Here is a 26,300-nt window from a genome sequence, read left to right as displayed (position 1 = left end):
ATGAATTCTTTTTTTTTTACCTGCATTTGTATGTATATGTTATTTAAAGAATAGGATGTCAATTCCGATCGGAAATGACGTACAATGACATATTTGCAAATGTATTAAATTACATTATTAGGTGGTACTGGAGAAAGTGGTGGGGTCACATGGGGAGGGTGTTAGAAAGGGCAGCAAGAGCGTCCACTGTGGCAAAAATGTGAGGTTTAAGCAGATGATGGGCAGTAGTTTCTAACAAAGTGGGTCAGGTAGGGAGGAAGAGCAGAAGTGAGAGGAGGAACAGAGGGCATGGGACAATGAGGTTAAATGCAAAGGACAAGCGGATGGAATGAGAACGTGAGTAGAGAAAGATACAATCAGAAGGCTACTGATAGCTTTTAAGATTATAGGGAAATATGTGTTTCTTTTTAAAAAAAAATCTTTTGATTTTTAGGCTCGTGCTGGCATAACATGTTAATCTAACAATCCTACCCAAAATCCTGGGATGGAACACAATGTGAAATAGGAAAGAATGTGGGATTTAATGTAAAAAATAATGTAACTTCAACTAAGATGCTCTCCAGCTTTTCAATCAACACAAAGGTGTAAGAAAATCAATATTCAATCAAAACGAAATGCCTGCCTATATAAATCTCACTATTATGAGTAGACAAAGGCATTCACTCTCAATTCAAACAGTCTTCATATGAATATGTTTTATTGTAATAGATACCAGAAATTCTAAAAATGTTTCCTCTACATTGGCTTCTCTATGAACATCTCTAATTTCTCAATGATAAGATTTCAACATGATGCAAATATCTTTCAATCATTCGATGTGTTCCTGTATCAAGGAAGTATGGTGTTGAAGAAAAATCATTTACATTAATAAAATGTATTCTTATATAGTCTACTTAGCTCCCCTCGGCATGTGTGAGGTTATGAATGTAAAGGTTGTGGGGACAATGGCCAGCATGTATTGACTCCTATAGGTTTTAATTGGAGTTACTACTGTCGTGGACCTGATGATTCTATTCTGAACCCCGATGCATAATGCACCTTCCTAATATGTGAATGCAGCTTTCACTAATCATGCATATGAGACTTTCCATACATATGAGTGTGTTATTTGCAGTTTGTATGTGTGTGTGTGTATAATGATGAATACAGCTATATATGCAGCTTTAAATTCTTGTATGTGTACTGTTTTCATGCTACTTGCATGTGAAACCTTTCAATCAGTGTATGTGTTTTTCAGCTTGCATGTATTTTTGGGTTCAAAATCTACTATTCCCCAGTAACATGTACAATGTATAAAATAACGTTCCTTCCACATTACAACTGAATAGGCCTGTGCATTGAAAAAGAATGGAATGCAGGGGTTTGAGCATGATACAATTCTTATTAAATCAAATTAATTCTTTACACTAAATTCTTTGTTTTGTTGCAAACATCTAACCTAAAAATATGGCCTCCATAATGCAAAATATCATCTAAGGCGATTGCATTTTTCAAGGATAATATAACTCACAATTACTCTATAAAGGCTTAAGCAACTAAGTATACTTTATATGAATCTACTTTATATAAACTATTCTGCATTAGAGTGGCACAGAACAGCATCAGTTTCAAATGTTGTTTATTAATACAAAGTTGAGTGGGTCTCATTCCATTTCTTGTTCAATGTAGAAGGGGAATACAGGGCATCGAGAAATTAACCTGTGTTCCCGTTTTCAAATTGCCTTTCCTGCACATCCCTTTTCTTTTATTATCCCAAATTGTACCTTGATAAATCTATATGGACAGTTATTTGGTTGATTGGCTTTTTACATTTTTCAATTAAGATGTAACATTTGATTTTGGAGACGCAGCAGGAGATTCAGTCAGCCTTAAATCCTTGTTTCAGGAAACCCTCACCTCTTATGGCAATTTGGCAATGCTTCTCCAAGCACAGACTGACCTTCCTTTTATGTGGTGGTCTCCTATCTGCATGGGGTCATTCCGACCAATGCTATCAGCTCCCCATTTCCAGTTGATTCCTCATGGGTAATCTCCACGCATTCCATAATTGTCTCCTTCCGTATTCCTATGTCCTGTGTGCATGCAATATATATGTTTATTCTCCAACTCTGCCTTGTTACAAAGGTGTGGTTTTCCTAGCCACATGATAAGCAACGGTGGGAGGGAACAATTTTCTGATTGCAGAAAATCCTACTTTGTTTTTATACTGTAATTTCGGATTAAAAATTGCTAAATTAATCAAACTAATATTTACAGATTTGGTGCACACATTTAGAGACTTTGAAGGATTTCATTCTGATAAAGGCTGGCACACTTATGCATTTATGGCCATTTGGGGCCTAATAAAATGTGCCACTATATATATCTGTTCACATATTCTGATAGATATTACAAACTGTCCAGATGGCATGTCATTTGGAGCTTGCATTGTGATGCAGCACGGAATTTAGCGATTCAAAATTTAATGTAAAATGTCCCTCATGTAAATGAATCAATTTTCTTAGTATGAAGTTGCAGATGTTTTCCGGAGGTGGTAGTGGTGGAGTGTTGCCAGAATACTCCCTTTTGTATGCTATATATGTATATCCAGACCAGGTATTTTTGTTTGCCAAACCTAAATTACATAAACTTCCCATTAACTGTTCAGAGCAGATGTTTGTTTGCTTTGTTCAGTGACAAGGGTAAATGGATTTCTTCTATGGCATGTCTGGATATTTGACCAAAGTGACAACCCCTTTGAAGCTGATTTATTGATTCCAATAGTGTAGTGCCTGGTGTGTCCATTATAGATGTAATCTTCAGAACCAGCCCAATCAGGTTATCAATGTCCTTTGTGTGTGCTTCTTCATATGCATTCCTGGGCTGGGTTTGGCATTTTATGTGTTAAGCCTTAGAAATGAAACCTTGAACGTTTCTTGAACCCATCTTGACCATTTCTAGCTCCCCATCCAACAAGCATGGCAAAGGAGAAACAAAACATTAGACGAGGTTTCAGTTTTACCCTACAGTTCAGAAATGTTTCTTTAAAATGAACCATATGCAACTCTAGTCATTGAATACCAGTCACATTTGAACTGCAGATACACTTTCGTCCCTACATCGCATTTTCTCAATTATGTGGACATGTCAAGTAATCCAGACATTTCAAACTGTAAAGTTTTCTGGGGAGTCAGGCTGGGTTTCTTCTGCTAATGACATATTTCAGTGCCTTGGGCTAGGAGATAACATTCAGATATTTCCAATATACATTCCATGGCCTGCTGTATTCCTTGGGAAATACATGCACTCCTTTTGCATGTGCACAGTTCATGTTCAGTTCTTGACCTTGTCTTGGTATTCTTATGCAAAGAAAGTGTCTGTTTAACTACAATTCATCACCAAAATGTCATCAGCATCTATAAGACAATGGGCCTCATTACACGGAAGGCGGTGAACCATGGCGCTATTAGCGCCATGGTTCATGCCGGTAAAATACCGGCACCGCCTTGGTGGAAAGGGGAATTACCGCCCCATTCCAAGGTTGGCGGGCGGTAATTCCCACTTCCACCATTGCCCTTCCCCATTCCCATTTTTGGCCCATAGGGCTCTATGGGAATGGGGAAGGCGCTAATTACGGTACCGCAAATTGCGGTATCGTAATTAGCTCCACTGGTCCCTTTGCGGGTTTGTTTTTAACACCTGCAAAAAGCAGGCGTTAAATTCCCCAACCCGCAAAGGGACCTCGTAGTAAGGCGGTAAGGATTTACCGGTACCGGTAAAATACCAGTACCGGTAAACCCTTACCGCCTACCATGTAATGAGGCCCATTGATTGGATAAATGTGTTGGTACTGTGTTGTTTGAAATTCCAAATGAATACAGTTCTCTGCATTTTCTTCAGCTTTGCTAAGCCACTCTTTATCTGTTGTGGGAAAAATACACAAAACTTTTTAAATGTTAATGCATGCACATGAACACATATGTTGATCTTAAGAGTTTCAAGGATCAATATTTCGTCAACAGAGAGCAAGCGGCTTAGATTTCCAACAAACTGGTGCCTCTCTTGCTCTTTCATGAAGGCCTTTTTTATTTTGATTCAGGCCATTATTTTGTCCAAAGTCTACGACAATTAGGAGGAACTTGAAAAGGGAGCAGTTGTGCATGGAAAGCAAACCAGCAATATGTTGGTAGTTAAAATGGGGGAGGATCTGGGAAGGTTGTAGAGAGTGTGAGTAGCAAAATTTAGGGCTTTCACAAAAGGGAGATAGGAGTACAGAGGAAGGGCCAGGAGTAGGCCTGAGCAACAGTAAAGGTAGCGGAGCATGAGAGTAGAGTTATCGCAGAATGGTGAGTAAGAAATTGACACCATTTTCTGATTGCTGAAAATGTTAATATGAGCAGCAGAATTGGTGGGAGTGACTGTTACAGTCAGGGGTCACTGTCAAAATAGACCCTAAGATTTCAAGCCTTGGGCGAGGGATTAACAAGGTCAGACAAGAAGGACATTGGGGGCAGGGAGAGCAAGGATGGCATCAGAAGCTTGGATAAAGATGACTTTTGTTTTTGAAGAGTTCGATAAAAGGCAGCCAAGTTTCACGTAGTTATGGATTGCAGTGAGGCAGTTGGCAATCCATTCCAAGATGCCTAAGGTGAAGGCGGCAAAGGAATATTTGAGTGTCATCAACACAGTGGTGATAGTGAAAGTCAAAGGACAATATAAATCCTCATAGGAAAGAGGAAGACAGTGTGAAGATCAGAGGTCCAAGGACTGATCCTTGGGAAACACTGACAAGGAGAGGGGTGGATTCAGAGATTTGCAAGTTTCATGATATTGGGGCATTTCAGGTTTGAGGCGATGCAAGAGCTGATTTGGGAAACCCAAGTGAACCCAGTGACCAACTGCCTTTTAAGACGAGGTAGCATTACTTTGAGATTAATGGGATGCAGAAGTTACTCAAGCATCAATAATCAAACTGACTCAGGAAGTTGACAAAACTCGATGCTGCTTTATTTGCAATTGTCTAAAACAGGGAGTTACAATGGACATATTCGGACGTTTGCTCGATTTCTCTCAGCGCATCTCATAAAAAAACACAACTTTTATGATCAAAACTCGTCATAAGTGATGTCACACTATGTGGCAAACTACAAAAACCTACTTGGGGATGTGATAGGATTACAAGGAACATCTAAATATATGTTCCATACTGACGGGGGAAGTGATTGAGTTTCTACTGCCAGGTGGGCAACTAAGCCCATTCCAAGTGCAAATCATCATTTGTGTCACTCTAATACTCAACACTTCATTGGTTATACAAACCATAGGGCTCTTCGATACATGGCCCTCTACCATTGGTTTGGCACCTTTGCACCCTTCTGGAATATTCCACACGCTAGCAGCACGCAGGCTACCATACCAGGTGCAGGGAAGGTCGGTGTGATCATGCCTCCCCTCCAATTAGCCCCACATCTAGCATCACTCTTGCATTCTGCTAGTCAATTAGGCTTTAGCTTGGCCTTGTAGAGGCTCTCTGTACCTGAGAAATAAAGGGAGAATCATCTTCGATTCGGTGTAGCTCGACCCAATGTCTATTTTGATCTGACCATGTGACTTGGAGACTGCATTTTCAAGCCTTTTGCAGGATTTAATTCTATTAAATGGTGAACTCTTGACGCCTTCAGTGTTTTTCCATTCCATTTGAAACAGAAGTTTGTTTCTTTCTCATGTTCATGTAACTGCTGAATGGACACCCAGATTCACGGTGGCCTCATCTTCTTGGTGCTGGGCCAGCTAAGCCTTTCTTGAATTTCTCTCTCGCCATCATTAATTTTCCAACTACACCACACTGAAAACTCTTTGCAATCACTGTGTTTCAGCCTTGCTTAAAGTGCACTATGGAATATCCAGGTTCTATACATTCCTATGTATTATACAATAGCGCATCGCCGCAAAATGAGTCACTACGTAGCCAGCCTTAAGATTACTTTGTCTCCTTGCATTACTGCATCTGTACAAGCGTAAACTGATTTACATATTCTTCATTGTTTCAGTACCATGAGCATCTTCATCTCGAGCCCGAAATGTTGCTCATCTTTACCACTTCCTCTTCAGAGCTTATAGAACGTCTATGTTTCTCTGCCTTGTGCATCTTTTCCAGGTGCATCATCATCTGCTCTGCATGACGTCACCAATCTCCTCTTTCATTCATTTTCACACTTCTTCTGGGACTTTGTCCAAAAGGCCATTTTTTTTTCGTGAATTCATAAAAGGTTTTCTTAATGGATATCTTGAATCCATGATTTTCTGTGGTAGAGGCACTCTTACTGATACTGCACGTGTTGCAATTTCCAGCTCCCAACATATAGACAGCATGGGGGTGGAGCGTATGGTGGGGGTACTTGACTCCTCCTCCTCTACACAAGGTCCTGGAGAATGAGGAGAAGAGAGGAGAGGTCAATTTATCAAAAGTGACAGAGAGGTCCAAAGCAAGGAGTATAAAGGAGAGTTTTGAGTGGGCAGCATAAGAGAGAAGGTTGGAGATATGCATCAGTGCAGTCTCAGTGGAGTGTTTACTATGGAAGCAGATTGAAGTAGCTCTCCAAGTCATTGAAAAATGGGGTAGGAAGGAATCTGGGCGAAAGTTTGTAGGGACATTTGGGTCAGCAGAAGTTTTCTTCAAAAGGGATAGGACAGTTGAAGATTTGACGGAAGCAGGAAAGAGTCCAGCATAGACAGAGAGATGAAAGAGCTCAGATAGATAAGGGCAGGTGATTGAGTCTAACTCATTTGCAGTTTAAGGAGCAAAGAGGTCCATCGGAGCTCAAAATAGGTTCGTCCAGGAAGGATGGGTGTTTATTTGTTAGGAGAGGTAGAAGAGACGTATTCAAGAGTAGAAAGAGTAGGGGGACTGGAGGAGGGAGGGAGAGGGAAAGAGAGGAGGGCTGTAAACGTGACCTGAATTTTAGAGATTTTAAAGGAAATGTAGTGAGCAAAGCCATTAGCAGAAAGATGTGATGTGATGAATATTGACCATGGAGGTGTGATTAAAGCTTGAAGGGTAAAAGAAAGTTTACTGGGGTAATTGTGAAGGGAGGGCATTAGCTTTGTGCATTTGGAGGATTTTGCAGATTCCGGTAGAAAGGTGCGATCAGAAAGAGAATGTTTGTAGGCTATAGGGTTGGTGATTTGCTTCAGCGATGTAGGTCTTGACATATATTTACTCTAAGGGTCTGGATCTCAGAGTTGATCAGGGAATGAGGGCGGGGACGGCAAGGTGGAATGTGCGTGTAGGCTGGTTGTCGGCCAAGGGAGTTAACAGGGTATATTGAAAGTAAGAAAAAATAAGGGCAATGGAAGAGGCATGAATAGGAAAGCGAGAGAGGAGAGAACTCCTCAGGTCATCAGGGAAGGGGTAAGAGAGTCTTGCTTGAGTTTCCTCGAGGTCATTGTAGTGGGAAGGATAGTAGAGGGTGGAGGGGCTAAGAGTTTAAATTGAATAATAGGCTGATCAGAGGGATCAATGAAGAGGTCAGAGGAGGAGATCAAAGTCTAGAGAACAACATAGCTAGAAGAGTTCCCACCAGAGTAGGTAGACTGGCGGTGGCGGGAGTAGTAGGAGTGGTCCAATAGGAGAGAATTAAGTTCAAAATGGGAGGGTTTGGAAGACCTCAGAAGGTTAACATCCCCTAGCATGACAATAGGGTTGTGGGTGGAAAGTGGGTCATGGATTAGGTTCAGATCAGGGAAGAAGGTTGTGAGAGGACCTTAGTGTCATTCCAGAAGACAAGTGAAAGAGTGGTAGGAGGTGGGAGAGGGAAGCAGGTGTTGTGCATAGGCTAAGAGGATTAAAGGGTTTGGTGATCCTGGGAGAACAAGAGAATCGGGATGGAGGGGTGCGGGTTCAGGGGAGAAAAGGAGATGGTAGGGTAGTGAGGTAGAAGTTAGACCAAGTTATAGCTAATGGCTGCGAATGAAGGTGAGCAGAAGAGTTTGTACATGGAGAAATGTAACAAAGTGAAAGTGCATGAAGGAGCGCAGAAGAAATAGGCAAGTGAAGACTGTGAAGGAAGAGTGCAACCCAAGGCAGAAAGATTAGGTTGGTGATCACTAAGGGAAAGGCAAAAGGTTGGCTGTGAAGGAGCTGGTGTAAGTTCTGAGTTGGGCTTGAGGTGGGATGTAGGTAACCAAAAGACAGGCAGGTAACATGCCAAAAGGATATTCTTTGATCCTGTTAGGTAACAGCAGCTCGACATTGAATGTAGACTCATATAGTAAAAGAATCCTATGTCTGGAAGCAGGTGTCAGGCTAAGTATAAGAAATGCAACGCCCTAACATGAACATGGTCTTTGTCCATAGGCCCTTTCTGGCCTTTAAAGGCACAAACAGGGAGTTGCATTTTGCTACTTTTGCCCTTTTTCTGTAGATACCTGGCTGCATGCTGAAGGGAGGCTCAAATACAAGGGAGCAAGTATACCACGTGGACCTCTGGGATGCAAGCTGATATCCCAAGATGGCTTCCAGACTGATCCTGGGTGTTGTAGACACATGAAGCTTTACTTTCTCAGGCAGGAAACTCAGATGGTGGCCAGGATCCTCTGGAAATGTACTATGTTGAAAGTAACAAATTAGGTGCTCAGCTAACCACTTTTAATGCAAAATCGAAGGGTCTATGGCAGGTTGCCTTGATATGGTAGTGTCACCAAATAAGACTGTTTTAGTTCACTCTCTTTATCCCTTCAAAGTGAGAGACCATTGCCTTCCTGCCATTAAAGATTAGTGAAGAAACTGTTTCCCATTTGCAACAATATTGTGCTTATTTGTTCTATTTAACCTTATTTGTGTATGCAATCCTCCAATGTGGAACAGCTAAGGGCTGCAGCCAAGGGCCAGGATCTTCCCCTGTCTGGGCCTTTTTTAACATCCATGGCCCCAGCGAGTGCATCCACCATCGTTATGCACGACTTCAACATCCTTTCGAGGTAAGTCTCATGGGGCTTCCTATGGGCACAAAGGAATGATGCTCCTCTTCATCAAGGCCGCCTGGGGCCACTCCTTTGATCCTGGCTGCTCGTTTTGGAGTCCCACCTCTGCTACATTGCAGATTGGCTGGGATACTTCATGGCTTCATCTTCCTTCAGTGAGCTGGCATGGCAAAGCTGGCTCACTGCTAAGGGCCGCAGCCATGGGCCCGGATCTTCCCCTGTCTTGGCCTGTCCGGGGCTTCAGGCAGTTCGATGTTAATCTATGCCCAGTTTCTATTCTGATGCTCCCACCTCACCCGCTTAGTAACTGCACGCCTTCTGATGTGACACTTGCCACTACATCTTGTTTGTACCAAAGGAAAGGAAGGCCTGAGCACCTTCCCGCTGGCTCTCTCCCCTTTTGGCTGCTTCTCATCACACTTTTCTTTTTTTCACAGCTGCAGCGCAGCTTGGATGGCTCTGTATCCTGATCATTGATACTCACAGCATATGACTCTCACATTAATCTGGACATTGACATTTCTTTTTGCTCCTGTCCGCCTGCCTTGTTGTTGCTGACACAATCCCATGTCTTGCTTCTTTCCCACATGTTCACCAACATAGTGTTGTCTTGCCTTGCTGCCTGCATATTTGATGTGACCCCCCCTTCATGTGTGTGAGACTTTCCATCTATGCACACTTCATAACATGCTTAGGAGCCACTGCATCCCTACCTCTAGTATTATCCTGACTCTTCTGCTCTCATGCCTTACGCTGCATTGCTTACTTTGTCCTCACTGCTACCTTCCTTTCTTGACCCCTCTTATGTCCTCTGTTTCAATATAATCCCACACCTTCCTTTTTCTCTGTCATCTCTCTTCCTGTTGTCTCCCATCTTGTCCTAGACAAGGTTTCTCCAATCTCTATTCACTTACCTGCTGAGTCCTAATTGTATCTGCAAGCCTGATATAACCCCTCATTCCATGACGTGAGGATTTTCCAGTTTCCAGTCACTTACCTGCTGAGTTCTAATTATGCATGCCTGATGTAGCCCCTCATTGCTTGAGGTGAGCCTTTTGCAGTCTTCAGTCACTTACACGCTGTGTCCTAAATGTGTGTCTGCATGCGTGATGTAACCCCTAATTCCATGAGGCAAGGCTTTTCCAGTCTTCAGTCACTTACCTGCTGTCTAATTGTGTGTCTGCATGCCTGATTTAGCCCCTCATTCCATTCCATTGCCTTGGGAGGATAGCTCAGGGGCAATGTGCTCGCCTTGGAAGCAAGAAGACAGAGAGCACCACAGGTTCAATCCCCGGGTCCGCGCTTAGAAACCTCTGAGTATTAAGCACGTTATAAAAACCCAGTCTGCCCTCACTCTTACCTGCTTGACATAATTGCATTCTGGGTTCCGAATGCAATCTGCCTAGTTGTCCCTGCATTTTTTATGTGTTTTTGTCATTTTTGTTCCTCTCTCCTCTCCCCTCCTGCACCCCCTCTACCCCCCTTCATCCCCAGTTTCACGTTCAGCACTTGCACATTCCAAACTGTTTCATGACCTTTTAAGAACGTTTTATTTTTATTTTGTACTTTTTCTCCTAGTCCCTATTTTACCCTTGGCTTGATGCGCCTCGAAACACACTTTCTGCTGTATGGAGTGCATTACAAATAACCAATAAATTAAATAAATAAATAGATAAATGTAGCAAACATTTTAGTCGTTGACCAACTTGACAAAATAGTTTGATTTATGATGTTGTTTTGGAGTGCGCTAATGTGTACCCTAAATGTTTAAAACATGCTTTCTTTTTTCTGCTCTAAGGGGTCACCATTTCTTTTTATTAAGTAATGAGCTACGCTTAAATGATCAATAATCGTGTGCAAAAATGAAGTGACTTAGTACAGTGGAATCAGCCTCATATTAGACTGTTAAAGCATTTACTAAACTCTTTGTTGAACTGTGCGATTTCCAGAATGTTGCATTGCAAGTGTACAGCCATGTTGTTTTCACAGTACAATCTATAGTGTGTTGTTGCATCAAGGTTCTCCGAAATAGTTTTCTTTGATTAGTTTTAATTAAAGGATTTCCCATAACAGAGAGTTCTTTGTTAAGCTACTTGTGGCAGCTCCGAGCATTAGTTCTCCCTGTTCCAAATATGTGTGGAATGTGAAATATTTGGAAGTGTTCCTAGTTTCAAAGGTTTTAATGAAACTGTTTAGTATAAGAAATGGAAAGCGCATGCAGATTTTCTGTATGCTTCCGTCTATCAAACATAATTGATTGGAAAGAGTCTGGTCTAAAAATATTCCATATGTTAGATATATTAAGTATGTCTTTCGGTTCAATAGTTTTTTTTTTAATGTAGATAACATGTTTATGATTTGTTCCCCAGAAGAATACAACTGCAAGCACATGCACACTACTGGCCCTATACGTTGACACACATTAGACAAACAAATAGGTTTGGGCTTTCACTTTTCAAGTGCAACCTTATATGCTGCACACATGCCATCATATGCCTGCCATAGTCACCATACGTTATGGTAAATAATACGCTAGGTTCACCTGCTGCTCTTATCCCATGTACAGCCTCAAATGTTCAAATAATGTGCTATATAAGAGAAGCAAATAGATGAATACCTGTGTGTGCAGTCATGCAGGGAATCAGGGGTGTTGCTAGGTCTGGGAAATACACGGGGCTACGCTAATGTTGGAACTGTTGGGACTGGGGGCTAGCTAGCCTTTTGGTTGTAGCTCCTGAGATTCTATCCGGGGCTACAACCAAAAGACCAGGGGCTACAGCCCCCTTACCCCCCCCCCCCCTAGCAACGCCTCTGCAGGGAATCTTTCTGTAACTGGAGCTTCACCAGTGCCCATTTATCAGGAAGTCCACTATAGCTTTATAGACTGAGGAAGGGGTTGTTATTGCGGGATAATGACCTTGCACCGGGTCATACGTTGGGGAAAGGTCATTATCCGAAGCATAAATGACCCCTCCTGAGATCTATAAGGATATTAGCGCATAGTTGTACGTGTTTTGGACTTTCGTGAGGAAAAACATGTAAAATAGTATTTAAAGTAATGAGAAAACTGTGTTAGTAAATTAAATGTGGTTCTATTTTGTAGTATTTAAATAACAAGTTTGTCTTGATTGCGAGCGTGGTTGAACTGGAAAAGGCTTAACATGAGCATGTATTAGGTGTAACATAAAAGTCAATGGGCCTCATTACGACCCTGGCAGTGACGGTATGAACTGTGCCGTAAGACACCGGCACTGTTCATACCGTCCCACCGCATTACGAGCTCTGCTCGCGGGTTCCTGACAGCCCCCCAGGTCTGACCTGGTGGGCTGTGCGGCACCCGCAAGCAGAACTCGTGATTGCACCGGCACCGTTATCAACGGTGCCGTTGCAACCAAGCTCCCCACCACCATTCTGCCCTATACGGCAGATTGGGGATCGGGAGTCTGGCAATACCGCCACCCGCGAATGGGCAATTTAACTCGTAATGGGCCGGTTATTGCCCAATCGCGGATGGCAGGGCCGGTAGCGAGCAAGGCGGTAGCCGTGCTGCGATACAGGCACGGCAACCGCCATGCTCGTAATGAGGCCCAATGATTTCTCTTAAAAAAAGTGAAAGAATGTTCACATGTCTAGCTATCCCTTTGGTGTGTTAACTTGTTGCATTGACATTATATTTGAAAAATATCTTTCTCTGAAATTTAATTGTTGCTCACGGTCTGCTTTGGGAAGTAGAATGTTTAGAATGCAGTCAATACCAGCAGTTATTGACTGCTCTCTGAAAAGTCTGATAGAACGAGAGGAGGTCAATATGATCTCCATGTACTAATATTGTATATTTTCCTTGACTAAAACATAAATGTCTATGTTATCCCACTAGCCAGAGGAAGAATACAATCTTCTTAACTCCCACAGGCCTCCAAATTAAATTGTAATTGCGGGCCATGTGTATTTCACAATCTTGCGATGTAATGTTATGATATTATGTATTTGTACTGCACCTGTCCCCACTGTAGTTGTCTTACAACACCTGGCCTTACCTGAGAAGTGGTACATTGTATATTGTCACCCCACCCATGATATCAGACCTTGGTCTGTGAATACAATGTTTTGGGGGGATAGGAGGTGAGAAGAATGTGGGATTAGTCAGAGGACAAACAACTTTGGGGGAGACACGAGGCAATAAAGGATGGATCACGGTTGTGGTAGCTCAGAAGGGTGTAGTGTGCAGCCAGTTTTACAATGAAGACTTCACTGTGTTAGCATTACTAGACCAGACGATAACTGGGGCTAAGTATGGATGGCGTGTTGCATGATGGATTTGGGAGGTGTTCGAATGGGCTCATCATTTTGAAGGTATGTGTCCTGAGTGCTTTGTAGGAGCCACAAGTCAATAGGTGCTTGCTGCTATATAAACCTGGAACGTGAGAAAGAAGGAGAGTGTGTAGGTGAGCAAAGAAGGGGCAAGGTGGTAGACAATGAGTGAAGCTCTCAGAAGGCCACCTGCAGATGTAGGCGAAGGGTGATGAAGGGTAGTGAAGCGCCCTGCAATGGACACAAATCACCAGTAAAACGTTCATCATACAAGATCAGGTGATGTACAATACCCATATGTCAATAACTGGATACAGTAAAACCAAATTGGAAATGGTCAAGTGGAATTTTCACTGGGACATTCTGCGTTCCAATAAAACACCTGGCACACCAGAAGGATATCTCAAGTCGTTCCATGTCAGTTGTGAGTGGCTCACCATAGATGTACCTCAAGTTGATATTTAAGAAGTGGGGTCTAGTGCATCCATTAATGTATATATCATAACATTATGGCTGGAACTTTGACAACCATTGGAAAGATGTACAAAAATCCATATGTCAAAAACTTGATTGAGTAGAATTTAGAAATTGGTTTACAGAATCCAGTGGCTAACATATAAAATATTTGTTCACAAAAAAGTAAACTATACAAACTCTAGAAAATAATGGGGCATCCATTTGGAAATAGTGAACTGGAATAAATAACAACGCAACCTGCATTTAGGTGAAAACATAATACAGCTGAGGCCAATTACAGCAACGACGATACATACATAAAATTGAGCTAGTAGAGGCTCATCTGCAGTCATTTCAGATCCGCCGCCTTTGCTGTAATTGGTCTCTAACTGCATTATCAAAACTGTTCATTAGTAGGTATATCCAACTATTAAACAGCTTTTTGAGAACCAGGAGACCTATACAAAATCCAGAAAATAATCACAAATTAATGCGCACACACACACACACACACACACACACACACACACACACACACACACACACACACACACACACACACACACACACACACACACACACACACACACACACACACACACACACACACACACACACACACACACACACACACACACACACACACACACACACACACACACACACACACACACACACACACACACACACACACACACACACACACACACACACACACACACACACACACACACACACACACACACACACACACACACACACACACACACACACACACACACACACACACACACGTTTTGCTATTGCTATTAACAGTATAAAAAAGTTTCTTCCCATGCACCTTGAAGCTAAGACGGGAATAAGGTATTAAAGTCTGCTTCCTAGGCCGCTACCACGGAAAACAAAAGGTGACATTAATTGATAGCAATCAATAGCTTGTTACATTGCCTGGGCCAAAACTAGCGTTGTAACTCTTGATTCCATTCCTTCTGGTCACAGACCGAAAGAAGGTGTTTCCCTCTCTCATTTCTCTTCTTACTGTGGTCTTTAATCCCTCCCTCTCCTGTGCCTGCTTTCTCTCCACCCATCCAGTCCTGCTAATTCCCATCCTATCTCTCTTGGTCCTTATCTTTCCAAAATTATTGAACTTGTCTATACTCAAACTTCTACTTTTCTTGATTACTCTCTACTTTCTGTCCTTCAGTCTGGATTCCCTCCTTGCCACACCTTAGAAACAGCTCTGCTCCGCATCACAAACACCCTATATTCAGCTCACTATGCAAAGCACTCATCTAATTTGATTCTACATGATCTATTTGTGACTTTTGACACTGTGGATCATCAACTCCTTATCTCCTCTCGTGCTTCTTTGAGTTTGTCTGGCTCTGCACTGTCTTGGTTTCAATCCTACCTTTCTAATTGTTCCTTTTTGGTCTCTTGTGACAGCAAGCTCTCTGATACTCTCCCCCTCCAGCACAAAGTTCCCCAAGGTTCTCTTCCCACTCCTCTTATGTTCTCCCTCTGCTCCCCTCTTCTCTTTCTGATGTCATCACCTCATTTCTATGCTGATGACTCTCAAATATTTGTATCTTTCACTTCATTTTCTGACACTTTTCATTTCACTATAACTACCTGTATGGCAGTTATGATCCAGATTTGCCGGCAGTGTGAAGATCGAGGTTGAGGGTTGTCTGCCCTCCTCTTAGATGATGTTTGGGAGACTGTGGTGGCTGGTGAACCAGTGGGAATCCGACTTGATGGTGTGCTGACGGGCTGCAGCAGCGTAAACAAGATGGTGTTGGACACACGATTAGCAGCGATGGGGGCCAGACAGCGTGGTTGTGAGTGAGTTGGGGCAGCAATTGAAGAACTGTGGGTGTGAACCGAGGCATGCATCAGTGTGGCAAATGGGCACCAGCTTCGTTTCATGCTTCGCCCCAAGAGACTAGCGACCTGGGGAATGGAACTCTTTCCCCTGGAAGTGCCCAGTGTCCCAGAGTGTGCCAATGGGAAATGCCCATGAGGGCACTGAGAGAGGAAGCAGAAGCCCTGATAATTATTATAATAATTATAATTGGTTATTAAGGTTTCTAAGCACGGACCCGACATTCAGACTTGTTTTGCTCTGCGTCATCTTGCTTCCATGACGAGCGCATTGCCACTGAGCTATACTACCCGTGCAATGGAGGTTGATAGTGATGTGCTTGGGAAAGCGACCTGTGGAATGGAACTCTTTCCCCCGGAAGGGCCTTTTTCCTAGAGTGTGGCAGTAGGAAATGGTGCCGGAGCTGGAGATATAGTGAGCCAAAGACAATTGCCCATGAGGGCACTGAGAGAAGAAGCAGGAGCCCTGATAAGAGGTTGAAAGTGACGTGCTAGGGGAAGTCCAGACCAGAGGAGGCCATGGCAATTCGTGAATGGTACTCATCTTGTACTGTAATGCACCCATGGGACCCAGAACAATTAAAGGTGATACTTGAAGGGACAAGTATTTTTGTGCACCAGCAGGAAGCATGGGATTTGGCAGAGGAACAGGAAGTATGTTTTGGAAGGAAGCAAACACTTCCCCCATAAGGAAAATCACTGAATCTGCAATAAAACATTTCTTTTTTTTTTTTTTTTTAAATAAGAGGGTGGTGGAGGCGAATAGGTGCCTGTCTGTTAAAATGGATTTGTGTGTGCACTGTTCTTTGCTGCCTTGCTTTTGTACCTGCTGTGAATTACACGGTTGAGTCTGTTCTGTGCTCATCATATTTATTCACAATCAAAATCAAAATCAAATCAAATGAATCCACTTCAGAAAACTGGAGCCAAAGGACTGGAAGGGGGTATTGCCCACTGTGAATATTTAGCTCCCCACTCCTTAGGGCGAATGGAACTGGTCTTCAGAGGCCTGGACGAACACGGTAGGGCAGACAGTGGCAAGTAACTCTATGGGTATAGAAAGCACAGATCTGGTCTGCTCTGATGAATCCTTGGGCTGCACATGTACCGAGGGGTCTGAATAATGATCTAAGAAGAATGGGACATTTATGAATGTTTAAAAGTTGGGTGGGGTGAAGGTGCTTTCTAAAAAGGCCAATAGATGCTTTACATATCAGGAAAGTATAGTCTGGTGGAGATGAGGGATATAAAGATGGGACCAGGTGGATTGTGGTGATAGGGTAATGATAACTCGTGCTGAGGTGGAAAGCAAAAAGCTCATGACCGAAGGCACATAGGATACACCTTATGCACGTTAGGCAATGGGAGTGAGCACGTTAGGAACTGTCCTGTGAGCACTAGGTGTTTTATCATATAGCTTAAATAGTCTCCAGGATAATATGGAAACGAATAGTGAAACAGCATAAACCAGACATGCTACTGCTACTAGACGCATGCCTGCTGGTGACAGAATGCCATTGCCTGAGGAAAACATACGTTAATCTTTTTCTCCATAAGGTGTCTTCCAGGGGCACCAGAGGAGTAGCCATTTTATTTAATGAACAAACATATCTCCAGGTAAAGGTGAAATTGACTTGGCAGGTTCCTCCTGGGCGTTATGTGATGGAAACAGTGCACAATTATGGGTAGAGAATAACACTGGATAATATCTGTGCCCCACCCCTCAATAGCACACATTTCAGAAGCAATTGAGAACACTGATGACCGGTGCCACTCAACGAATGATGGTAATGGGTGGAAGTATGCTTAATAAAAGAGTTGATGCACTGAGACACATGCACATCGTTTCAGATCATGGGTGTGGTATGATCAAAGGGAGCAACACACTACTGAGGTCTTTCCAACAGTCTATGATATATAACATTATATAGAACCAAAGAGGGGAGCGCTCTGCAACATGTGGACCATCTCTTGTAGGTGCTTATGGTTAGGAGGCTTATCAAACAGTATAGAGAATGTCTGGCATAGGAGACCACTGCTCAATAGATCCAATGCATGTTAGATGAAGGACCATTAGATAAAACACCTGGCCCTAATGGACTTCCTGCTGATCTTTTTAAAGGTCGGTGGGTGGAAGCAGGTGAGTATATGTTAGCAATATTTCAAAGGGAACAAACTGAGGACTGCAATTGGTTAGAACTGCAAGTAATGAATTGTAATGTTCGTTTGAGTGACAAATTTGAATTAGGTTAAAACTGCAACGGATTAATTGGAATATTTGTTTTGGCTTACTTGACTATTTAAGTTAAACTTCATCCATCTATTCTTCTGTAACAGTCCAGGAAGAAGGTCAAATTTATGACCGAAATGCATTGGACATGAAGCAATAACCGCAAACAGGCCTTTCCCAAAATATTTTTTAATAAAGGAAATTACGATTGAATGAATACTAAGTCTGAAAGTATTTTCTTACAAACAAGACTATGCACTCTATAACAAGAAACAAAGAATCAATTACAGTGGAATACCACGTAGGTCCTTCCAGCCGACTGGGCCAATCAACCCAGTCACATATTTGTTATTAACAAACTGAGGATGGCCTGCTGAAAGATCTGCGATCAACTGCTATCAGAGTTACACCCTGTGAAGAAGATGACCCCCTGAGAAATGTGCATCCTGTCTGCCAATCATGCTGCTCAACTTGGAAGCCAAAGTGATGGTAAAAGTGCTTGCCAAATGAGCTAAAGGTATGGTTACAGTGCCACAGAACGATTGGCAATTCGGCTTATGCACCATATATACATACCAGTAAATATCAGTATAATTTTAAATGTACTCAGTTATTCCAAAATGATGCAGTGGAGGCAGTGTCCATTCTTACACTGTATGCGGTGAAGACCTGTGATTCCATTTAGTGATCTAGCCTTTTCAGGGTTCCAAAGAAGATGAATTTCGTCCTGAGCCAGACTACTATACTGAGACCCCGTGGGAAAGGTTTGTGGTAATGCCTCCTTTGCCCCTTTGTTTGCCCAGGTGCTTACACATCGGGCATAGTGAATCAGAACTGCCCCAATCCTCAAAGGCTGTGTTTCCCTGTAGTATGCCGATCTTATGATGTACTTAGGTGACCCTTTTCACTCATTAGTAAACCTATCCAATGTTCAGATTTTCAGATGAATTGACCAACATAGGTATAATTCCCAGTTCAGATGGATGATGTATCCTACAAAAATACCAAGCATGAAGGTAGACCATTAGATTCTGGTAGCTAGGTGTTGAAATTACCAGATGCAAGGAAAGCATGCACAAACTGAACCTAAAACCCCTCAAGAATAGATTTTCAGAGGAAGGCAACCATTGGAATGGTCTCCCATTAACTCCTATGTTAGTATGACACTATTTAAAATGGTCTCACTTCCTTATTTCCTGTACGGAATGCAGAATGCACCCTATGAGATTACCAGGCCCTACCTCACCAACATTGAAATTGAACTATGTAAACCGTTGTGGAATATTGGCACACCCTGAATTTCTTTACCAGCACATTATTGATCTTACCAAACGGCGGAATGGGAGTTCCAAACCTACTCTGGCATTAGTGGGCCTCAGAGTTGACATTACTTGGCTAATGGATACATGTTTCTTATGGAAGATCCTCATTCTGCATTGACAGAGGAAAAATAAGGGTCAACTGCAATCATTTAGATAATTTAGTTAAGTGTTTGAAGTACAAAAACTTGAATGTCACCAGAATTTACAGGGGCATCGCTGATGCCCACACCCCTTTGGATGCATGGACTTTGTAGAGAAGATGAAGGTGGAAGCTATGTCTAAACACTATAAAATGATTTTGACTAATATCCATGCATCTCTGGACATACATATAGTGCACTGGGAGGCATATATGGGGGAGCTAGCGGTGGAAGCATCCACAGAGTGTAGCCGTTTCATGCCCATATGAGCTGGAAATCTATGCCAAAATTAGGCGGACACATCTTGGCTACCACCACAGTATTTACTACGACCGAGTATGGCTCCTCAAGATGCTGTTGGCAGACATGTGACAAATCCATACGTGTGAGTGAGAATGTGCAATCTTTCTACAATGTACACAGGATGGCCCCAGATTGCACTACTATGGTTTGTTGAAAAGTATCACCCACTCTGTTACTTCAAAATGTAGGATGGTTTGACTCTAGTAGTCACACAGCCAACATAGCTGCCCAGTTGATACAGGTGGCCTGTCCAATATGTGGAATTGGTGATCAAATCAAGTTGGGAATGCCCATAAGGGTTTTTTTTAAATACAATATTGGGTGCATAAAGCAAATACTGGAGCATTGATAGGAGGATGTCATGGCTGTCAGCTGGTTAGATATTAGCAATGCTCTCCACCATACTTGTCCTCTAGAACCATAAGGTGGAATAAACTCAAGAGAGTGAGAATGCCTGTGAATTCCTTGCATATTCCCAATGTTGGTGCTTTTTTCCCTACAGCTTTATCCTTTGGATGGATTGTGATAACATTGCTAACTTCTACAATAGTAATTTGTGGCTGAAAATGGCATTCTCCCATATCATTAAGTCTATTATCCTTTTGTCACCTGAGCAATTACCTTTTAGCTGCCAATACAGACCCAGTCTCAGTGGGCCTCATTACGTGGAAGACGGTAGAGGGTTAACGGCGCCAGTAGATCTGCCGGTCCCGTTAACCCTTTACTGCCTCATTACGAGGTCTGCTGGCGGGACCCGCTAAGGACGTCTGGTAAAACCAGGCGTCGTTAGCGTGACCCGCTAGCAGACCTGGATGCAAACTACAGGCCCGTCTTGAATGGGGAAATACCGGGCCCTACAAGGCCGGAATGGCCCGGTATTTCCCCATTCAAGGAACCCGGACCCGGTACCAGGTATGGGGTAGCCATACTTGTAATGAGACCCAATGTCTTATATGATCTATTCTCCTGAGTAAGTTTTCATGTCGGATCTAGTGCGATCTAAAAAGAAGACTAGATACCATTGGTCCCTTTTAATTTGAGAGTTTGATTTTTTATATCCATATACAGTGATTTTCCCTACACATTTTTGGGAGTTTCCCCAGAAATGTCCAGTGATTCTGTTTCTAAGCTAATAATAATACATCCAGTAAGAGCCTCAGCTTTCCCTGACAACAGATTCCACAAGGAAAGTACTAGAACAAGTCTGTGTTTTAGTACGTTAATGATATTATTTATAGGAATATAGAATGGCATTTGTGAATGATCAGAAAGAGTCAGACGAAAAAATTTTAAATGGTGAATTGCGGATAAAGTGTTCTGAGATCAGACTATCATCAATATAGGAATAACTTTGATGTTTTGAGGAGGAAAAAGTGAAGTTCAAAATCCTACATCATGGTGGCTTAAACTCATTGAAAACAGAGATTGTCCTCTGAAAGTCTGTTGCAGCAGGGCATGGTGGTTAACACCCTTAGTAGCCTTGCATCCTAGTCATGGACATGTTAGGCATGCCCAAAGTACAAACTAAATGGTTCATCACATGGATCTTAGTAAGGTGACCTGCTTTTAATGTATTTATGTATTTATTGGACTTTTGTTAGGCACCTATACACAAGTGTTTCCAGGTGCCACAAGTCAGAAAAGTGTGGGGGCAGGGGAGAAACAAAACCATAAATGCTCCTACTAGGCCTTGTGACATTCGGACCATGCAAGTGCAGAGAAATAAGTGCAGTGGGAGGGGGCACATCAGGGTAGAAGGGCTTGTATAAGGAAAGCCAGGGAAGGAGAAGTGCAAGAAGGCTGGTGCCCCAGGGGCTGGACAATTGCTGAGGGGAGCCCCGGAGGGCAAGTTCCAGGGGAAACAGGAGTAGAATAGTACTGAGGGGAGCCCAGGAGCGCAAGTGCCAGGAAAAAGGGTCAGCAAGTGTGAGGGTGTGGTGGACCAGATTCAGGCTAGTCAGGGAATGGTGTCTGAGTGCAAGTGCTGGTTGAGGGGTGCTGGGGTAGTCTGGATGAGGAGGGCCTGGCCCCTGTATGGCACATAAGGGACCAGGCACCAGTCACAGTGGCAGGAGGCATTAGGAGGGGAGGGGAAGTGGGAAGGAAGAGGAGAAAAGGAAGATCTTGAGAAGTTTACGGATCTTAAGGAGATCCAGCACAAGTCTGAGAGGGGCAGGAAGGCAGTTCCAAAGGGAGGCTCCTGCCGAAGAAAGAGATCTACCCCCACTCTCTGCTTGGAGAAACATCTGATCTGCAGAGAGTTGGCGCTAGAGGACTGAAGGCCGCAGAAAGCCTTGTGGATGATATAGATGGTCTTGAATTTGATACTTGTAGCCACCAGGAGTCAGTGGAGAGATTTTAGGGCTGGAGAGATGCAGTCTCTGGACTTGAGGCCAAGGATAAGTCTTGCAGCACTCTACTGGAATAGTTGAAGAGGGCAAAGGGAGGAAAGAGGCAGATTGAGGAAGAGACTGTTGCAGTAGTCCAGCCTAGAGAGAACCAGGGCTCTGAGATTCTGTGCAAACGTGTGGAAAGGGAGAATGCCTTCTGAGGTGGTGGGGCTGAAAGTTGGACTTCTTGGCAAGGTCTGTGGTGTGAAGGGAGAAGGAGAGAGTGGATTTGAAGATGACCCCACGTTTTTTTGCCTCTCAAGAAGGTGAAGGGAGGGGGCCCAAGGTGGGCAGCCAGAGAGTGGGAGGGAAACAAGGAGCAGGCATCCTGATGAGAAGGAATTCTGTCTTACTGGCATTAAGGCAGAGATGATTTGAAGAGCACCTTGCCTGAATAGCAGTGAGGCAGTCAGGTATCAGAGAAGAAGAAGAGGAGATAGAGGAGGGAATATTAAAGGAGAGCTGTGTGTCATCAGCATAACACTGGAGGTGAAGAGAGAATGTGGAAATCAAGTGGGTAGATATTGAAAGGCCACTGTAATAGGATAGAGCCCTGAGGGACGCCGCAGGTAGAGAGTGAGGTTGCAGAGATGAAAGGGCCCAGTTGCACTTGGCAAGGTCAGTTAAAAATGAAGGAGGCCTAGTGCACGGTAAACTTAAAGAGGAGAAGGTACTACTCAAAAACATATATTGCCCCAATGTAGACGACCCCGGCTTCTATGACGCACTATTAAAAAAAACTGGCCAAATACCCTACGGCACACTTGATATGTGGCGGGGACATTAACACCATCCTAGACACACATATAGATTGCATGTCGGATCAACCCAGGGCTATGACACCGCTGCCCGAATGATACTGACCCACATGTCTGAACTCAACCTGTGGGATGCCTGGCGCACACTACAGGGTAAGGCATGGACATATACGTATTATTCTATGGTGCATGACATGCACTCTAGGATAGATGTATGGTTACTATCACATAACGTCATCAACTCGGTCACTGACATTAAGATGCACCCAAGGACGTATTCAGATCATTCCCCGATACAAATATCAATTCAAATGCCAGACTTGAAAATCCATAGACCACTGTGAAGGTGCAAAGCGGCAGCACTGGCAGATCAGGTCTACAAATCCACCCTAGCCCAACATATAGAAGAGTATTTTGAGCACAATGAAGGCTTGGTGTTGTCCCAAGCTATCCAATGGCAAGCTTTTAAAGTTTGCATATGGGGCTCACCATGGAATTCGGGGTACTAAAGGACATCCACAGAGAACTACAGAAACGAGAAAGAGACATCGCTGGCATACAGGAGCGGTACACAAATAACCCGTCCCCCCAATTGGGTTTGGAAATCAGAACTCAGATGGAGGAATATAGGAAAGCAGCGGTCCGTGAGGTCTGGTACTTTTTAGACCCACTAATGCGAGGCGATATGGGGAGCAGGAATGTCCCGGTAAACTCTTGGCGCGAATGGTGAGAGGTGAGCACGGACACACGACCATACTGTGCATAACACGCACAGATGGAGTGGTGACTACCGATCAAGCAGAGCTAGAGGAAACATTTTATGATTTTTATAGGCACCTATACTCCCCCCAAAGCATGGCCTCCGAACAAGATATCGATCAATACCTGACTAAAATACTGATGACATTACTGTCGGCAACTGCAAGGGAAGAACTCAAGGCCCTGATCACCCAGGCCGAGATTTCTGAAGCAATAAAAACACTGCCAAATGGATAAGCTCCAGGCTTGGATGGCTTGGGCGCTGAGTTTTACAAGGAGTTTGCTGGACTACTCCCTCCCAAACTTCATGCAGTCTGGTCAGAAGCCCTAGAGGAAAGGGAACTACTGAACACCACAAGGGAAGCCATAATCACTCTACTGCTTAAAAAAGGGAAACCCCAGAGGAATGTGGCTCCTATAGACCACTCTGCTAATAAACAGTGATGCCAAGATCTTTGCCAAGATACTTGCATCCCGGTTGACCACACTCATGCTGTTTATGGTAAACGAAGACCAAGCGGGCTTCATGATAGGCAGATCCACAACGATGAATATACAACGCTGTCATAATGTATTGGCAGCTGTACCAAAAGAACTGCAAGGGGTGGCAATTACGCTAGACATGCAAAAAGCCATTGACACGGTTTACTGGCCCTTTTTATTTAGAGTCCTACAAAATTATGGGTTCGTGAGAACTTCATAGGGTGGATCAGGATATTGTACACGCGCCCTTACACGTGGATATGTGTCAGTGGCTCACCTTTGGAAGTTCTAGAACGTCTGGGAGGTATATGCCACGGCTGCCCCCTGTCTCCCTACTCTTTGCACTTGTGATAGAACCCCTGGCGGATCTACTCAGGGCCAAATACGGGAGATTGGGACTATTCTTAGATGGAAGGGAGGAGATAATCACATTGTATGCCGATGACATACTGCTATATGTGAGGAACCTGGAACGCAACCTTGGTAAAATACTAATGGCGGTCGTGACCTTTGGGGAATACTCAGGCCTGAAATTAAATGCTGCAAAATCAGAGATTTTTCCCCTGACAGAAGCTACAATACAACCAATGAACCTGTACGGTCTCCAGTGGATCCCCATACATATCAAATAGCTAGGGGTGTGTGTGGCGTGAACAGCAAAACTCTCACGTACATTGAATTATGGAACGCTGGTAGACGCCTTAGGGATTAAAATGGAGCGCTGGAAATCCATCCCAATATCAGTGATGGGTAAGATCGCCCTGATCAAAATGGTCATTTTGCCCAAACTATTCTACTTGTTCAGCACTGTTCCGGTATGGGCACTTTTCACGAGGATACGTGTGCACTTCACTGGTATGGAACGGACAAGCAAGGCTGAGTTGGCGGGTGCTCACTGATCAGTATCCACAGGGGGATTTGGCCGCACCTGATTTCGTGCTATACTATCTGGCAGAGCAGGCATACTATGCATCACAATGGGCAACTGACTACCTGGATCCCAATCACACCGCAAATACCACTCCACCCCTGAAATTCGTTGAACACCTGCAAGGCGTAGCTAAAACACGCCCCAGGCGCTATAATACTATGGATTCTGCATTTGTGACATGCACAGCCTGGGCTAAAATCGCCAAAAACACAGGGGATGGAAACACTATATCACCCAAACATGCCAATTTGGAATGACCCCATATACCTCCTACACTGGACTTTGCAGTAATGACACACTGGGGGCTGAGGGGTATCAACCAGATGGGAGATCTGTTCCCTGATTAAAAATACATCACGTGGGAAGCTATCAGAAAGTTAATAGGTGATACTCCGCAGCAAAAGTTGAACTACAATCGGATGAGGTCAGCTATAGCAAAATTATGGAAGGCATTCCCGTCGGAACCAATGATACACCCTAGGTTGGGATATATGTTCAGGGCAGGCAGGGGCAAGGTCAGGGCCTCGACACTGTACAAACTCATACTGACAGCCCAAATACCGGTGGCCCATGGAGCCAAGGAGAAATTGGAAACTTATCTAGGACACCCCATCCCTGACAACCAATGGGTTCAAGTGTGCAGTCTCACAAAACAGAACGCTACAAGTTAATACACTATAAGATTATAAATAGATTACTTTACACACCAGCCAAGTAAAACACATTTTTCCGTCAGCAGCCGACCAGTGCCCCTGATGTGCGAGCAGGGAGGCCGACACCCTTCATATGTTTTGGTCATGTGTGTACCTGCAGGGGTATTGGGCAGATATATGTGGTGTGATGGACGCAATGGCAGGCCAACCTATTGATTGGTCCCCAATGCTCTGCTTAGTGGGAGCCACGGGTAAGATGAATCCAAAGTGGCGCAAACTACTCAACATTGGCCTGCTACTGGCCAAGAGGGCCATACTTCTAAAGTGGAAAAGCAAGATCCCACCCACCAGGAGCGACTGGGAGAGGGATATGCTCTGGGCAAATGACAATGAAGAACTGTATGCAAGCCTAATGCATCCAGCAATGTGTCCCAAAAACATCTGGGGCATGTACACACAATATCTAGCGGACAAAGTGGTTAATGAAGAGGATGCAACAATGTGAGGTTATTCTGTGGCTGATTTGTGTATTGTGTGCATGACTTGCGGGAAAGGCAATTGAGATGTGATTAAATGTACATTGTACCTGTGGAAGTTTAAATCAAGTTTTAAAAAAAAGAAAATGAAGGAGGCCAGCCAGGCCAGTGCCCAGTCCGTGATGCATAGGGTATCAAAGACACGATTTATGAGGATGGCGTGATTGACCATGTCAACAGCAG

The sequence above is a fragment of the Ambystoma mexicanum genome, chromosome 9 (genome assembly GCF_040938575.1).
Source record: "Ambystoma mexicanum isolate Mex_15411 chromosome 9, UKY_AmexF1_1, whole genome shotgun sequence".
Taxonomy (NCBI): domain Eukaryota; kingdom Metazoa; phylum Chordata; class Amphibia; order Caudata; family Ambystomatidae; genus Ambystoma; species Ambystoma mexicanum.
The sequence above is the reverse complement of the archived record's forward strand: the minus strand, read 5'-3'. Positions refer to the sequence as shown.